The sequence below is a fragment of the Ailuropoda melanoleuca genome, chromosome 19 (assembly GCF_002007445.2).
Source record: "Ailuropoda melanoleuca isolate Jingjing chromosome 19, ASM200744v2, whole genome shotgun sequence".
Classification (NCBI taxonomy): domain Eukaryota; kingdom Metazoa; phylum Chordata; class Mammalia; order Carnivora; family Ursidae; genus Ailuropoda; species Ailuropoda melanoleuca.
This window is the reverse complement of record NC_048236.1, coordinates 9,562,834-9,567,573: the sequence shown is the minus strand read 5'-3', so window position 1 is coordinate 9,567,573 and position 4,740 is coordinate 9,562,834. Positions and strand designations below refer to the sequence as shown.

The following is a 4,740-nucleotide window of genomic DNA, read 5'->3' as shown; positions in this document are numbered from 1 at the left end:
AAAGATTTTATTTATTTATTCGACAGAGATAGAGACAGCCAGCGAGAGAGGGAACACAAGCAGGGGGAGTGGGAGAGGAAGAAGCAGGCTCATAGCGGAGGAGCCTGATGTGGCTCGATCCCAGAACGCCGGGATCACGCCCTGAGCCAAAGGCAGACGCTTAACCGCTGTGCCACCCAGGCGCCCCATTACTCTCTGTTTCTTAAAAAAAAAAAAAAACAAAAAAAACCCTCTTTATAATGGGAATAGCTCCTATCATGAATAAGAAGTCACCATAGTTTAGAGGAAAAAAATCACTTGGTTATATCATTAAGGTATGAGAAGCAAGAACACGTGTGGAAATTAAGCCTCCTCTGGTAAGCAAGAATCCAAATGTACATTTTCTTCCAGTTGGTAAAATTTACTTTGAGCGCTGTTTTTTATTATTATTTATTCTTTTTCTGACATGTGGTGGCATTTGGTTGTATATTAATTAGAACATTTTAATTGATAAGAAAGAGAGTCATGGGATATTCAGTATTATGAAATTTTATCTTTCAGTTCTGCCCTCCTCACCCACTGCCTCCCCCCAACTTCATAAGTTACAACCATACCCATTCAAAATCCTGGTACTTTAGAAGTACAGGTATAAGGTGTATGTAAATTACTTATATGTTCCAGTTCTTCTTGATGAAAACTTGAAGTTTTCTCCCCTTCTGAAGCATTCTTGACAATTTTTGCTTCAAATGAACCTATGCAAAATACTTCTCTCCCATTTCCATAAAGTGTCTCCATGAAGCCACGTCTCCTCCTACCAAGGTAGTGGTGAGAATGGAGGTTTTTGTTTTTGGGGGGTTTTTTTGAGAGTAGTTTTGACATTCTCTTTTTAAAATACTGAACTCTCATGGAAACACAGAATAACCCACTGGAAAAAGAAAAAGAGACTTAACTCTCCCATTCATTATTGTGATTTACCAGAAAAAAAAATTCCTCAGCTAAGAGAGCATCTAAAAGAAATCTAAAAATGCTAACACCACATTTGAACTAAAAAAGTAGATATTTATAATCAATTATTAATTTGGGGCAGAAAATTAGTTTGATACTAAAGCCACGCAATTGTGGAAAGCAGTTTGTGCATGCGTGTGATAATGTAAAGTTTTATAAAATATGTTCGAATAATCATTACTGGAGTTGAACCAGTTAGTTCATGCAAATGGCCAGGGAAATCCCATGTTTTGATGTAAGATATCTGAAGACTGACAACAAAATGTTTAATTAAGCCCACATATTAGTTCTCCTCATGAAACTTGAATTTAAACTGTCATAGTATACTTCTCAAAAAACAAAAAGTGCAGCTCTTGGGAAAATATATAATGAGCATTTGTCAACAAGTTCTTTAACTCACTAGTGAGGGTACCAGAAAGACGGCAAAGCTGGTTTAAAGAGCATTTGAGATTACCGTAATTAAAAGATAAGTATTAAAAAGAATAGCATTTGAGAGATGTGGATCACATAGCCAGCTTAAATAAGTTTGCCACATTGGATACAGGGCAATAGAGCTGTAACCTTTGAGGTTACACGTCTACAGATACCAGTTGCATCTGTACTGGAGAAAAATCATTTGCAGTTTACCAATCTGTTACAAATTAACAAAACTAGGCCTGATTAATAGTATAATATATATATATATATATATACACTGTATATATACATACTATATATATGTGTGTGTGTGTATATATATATATATATATATACACTCTATATATTCTCTCTCTCTCTCTCTCTTGCCCTTAATTCCAAGTCCTGGACAATTTTTCTGCACTTGACTTCTGAGGTCAAGTATATTATTATTAATTTTAATCTTGCAGATATCCTTTAAAACCTCTGAAAGTGTCTTTACATAAGGACAGATCCGTGGAGACATGTGCTCAGGGTTCGGGACCATGGGATTCCTAAGTGTATAGATTTTGAAGGGCAACACATATGGAGCTGGGTATTTTGTGCCAGATTTGTCCGATTATTTAAAGGACTCTTGTCCTTTAATTTCCCCGTGGTTAACCAAGACTAACTAAGTACTTCATCAAGGTTATTTAAGGAATAAGTGATACAGCCAGATGGAAAACGTGGTGTAGACAAAAAACTTCTCAGTAGTATTTATGATTTTGAGCGGGCTTTCGTGTTCATGTTTACTAGATGACTACTTGTAAAAGAGGCTAACTGAAGAATTATCTTGACAAGGTTTTCTTCAGCATTTTTCCTTAAATTATTCTTCATAATTTTCAAAACCATGTCTATGAGGTGAGGCTCTGTCAGAATGAGATTTACGGAGTCTAAATTAGAAGAGAATAGATGGAAGATGGAAGACAAATATCTTAAAATAGAAGAATGATATTTAGAAGTATAGAAATTGAAGAACTGAGAAATTAATTAGGTCTGACCAGATGTGTATGGGACCCTCACAAGTCTTTCTAATATGTTCACTAATCCAGCTCATTTATTCATTTTGGAACATCCTGAGACACCACCAAGAAAGAGAAGGGTTTCTGTGTGCTTCTTCTATTGACTTCCCAGTCAGACTTTCCCCCTTCATTATCATTCCCATGGTCTGACTGTGGTTTCTCTGACCATTCTTTGGAGCCATGGAGTTCGTAGGGGATTCTCAAGGGCTGCTGGGCTGAAAAGAGAGGGAGCCAGGGCTCCAAATCCAGAGAAACCCTATTGTCCTTGCCATTTCCATGCCTAGGATAATCTTCCTCCTGAAATTCACATGCTGTGTTCATCATTTCACTCAGATTTCTTCCTAAATGTCACCTCCTCGGAAAGGTCTTTTCTGCCTCACTCAGTCTATGCCATGACCATTCCTAGCCCTGCTCCATCACCAGTCACTCTCTGTCTGCCAACCTCACTTTGTCTTCATGGCACTTTACTGCTACATGGCATCAGGGTATCAGTGTATTTGCTTGTTTGTCTATGCCTCTGTGCTCTGCCCCCCATTAGAACCTAAGTTCCAAAAGGGACAGGAATTCTGCTGAGTTCAGCACTGTATCCTCAGAATGTAGAAAATCATTCTACATGTGCTACTTAAAAATCGCTGGCACATCATAGGCACGACTATTTGTTCATGAGCAAGTGAGGATATTGAGATGATGTCTAAGATAACATTTTTTATTGTTCTGCTGCTAACCATATTTGAAAGCTGGTGGTCTCTACCCTTAGACCCAGGCACTTCTCTGGGTTTATGAACTAGTTTCACGGACTTCAGCCCCTCTGCCGTTATTTGTGTTCAGAACACTCCCATGGCCTGATCTTCTATATCCCCCTTGGTTCGTGCCACTTCCCAGCTCAGAATTCTTCCTTCTATGACACCTCATTGCCTTCAGAATACAGTCAAGGGGCTTTTGGCTGACGTTTACTGTGACCAAAATTTATCTCAAATGTTTTCCAGCATTAATTCCCAGTATTTTTCAGAATTAATTTCCTAAACAATTGCTCTTTTCTCCTTTCTGACTTTATTTGCTTAGTCTTCAAAGCCCCAGCTATTCTCTTTTCTGGGATGCTTTCCCTGACCATATTGATGGGAAATATCCTTCCAGAGCAGTCGATCTGCATTATTCTGCTGGCATGTGTCCCATTCTGATTTGTATTACAAATGTTTGTATATATATCTCATTTTATCTACTAGCTTGTAAATATCTTCAGAATAAGAACAGTGCCTTATCCAGTTAGCAAAGTAAACAATCACTGAGCAATCATTGGAAAATAGATAAAAGAATGAGGAATTTTGTTTTACTTCTGCAAATCCCCAGTAAAATCCATTCACCCGTCTCTGGGCTGAATTTATCTTATTCAGATGCTCATAAAAAGCAACTAATTAATAACAAACAAGCCAAGTATGTCTCAAGTATAAGATGTACACACAGGAGAACCATTTCTAGCTAATTTTGTTATGGTAGTTTTGGGACTGAGTCAGCCAGGAGTCAAGAGACTGAAAACCTGACTGTGACTTTCAATCAAATTATCAGATTCAGCCCAAGGAAAGCACAGCAAGGAAAAGCATGATGTTTCCTTGTGTAGAGAAAATAAAAACTCTGTTTTTGCCTGCATTATTCAGATGTAAGCAGAGGTTTGGTGTGGGTTGGTTTGTTTTGGATGTGCTACTTAAAAATCGCTGGCTATGACTAACTCACGTTCATAGGCAAGCTTTTTTTTTTAACTTTTCATTTTTGTATTGGGGTATAATTGACATAGGACAAACTATCCATACTTAAAACATACAGTTTCATAAATTTTGATGAATCTATACTCCCATGAAACTATCCTCACAATTAAGATAATGAACTTGTCACCCTTAAAATTATAGGTAAATTAAAAATGTTTTTATTTAAAAAATAACATACAGTAAAATTTATTTTTTGTAGGTATTTTTATGGATTCAAATACATGAACAGATTCATGTAATTACCATCACAATCAGGATATAGAACATTTCCAAAATATCTCCCCATTCTTTTTTTTTTAATGATTTTTTTTATTATATTATGTTAATCACCATACAGTACATCCCCGGATTCCGATGTAAAAGTTCGATGCTTCATTAGTTGCGTATAACACCCAGTGCACCATGCAATACGTGCCCTCCTTACTACCCATCACCAGTCTATCCCATTCCCCCACCCCCTCCCCTCTGAAGTCTTCAGTTTGTTTCTCATAGTCCATAGTCTCTCATGTTTCATTCCCCCTTCTGATTACCCCCCTTTT

General features: G+C 37.2%; 1 protein-coding gene across 1 annotated transcript in view; it reads left to right on the top strand.

The window, feature by feature from the left end:
• The window catches only part of PKHD1 (PKHD1 ciliary IPT domain containing fibrocystin/polyductin), a 453,280-nt gene that overhangs the window by 426,744 nt on the left and 21,796 nt on the right, over nucleotides 1-4,740 (top strand). The gene's annotated exons all lie outside the window — the stretch shown is intronic.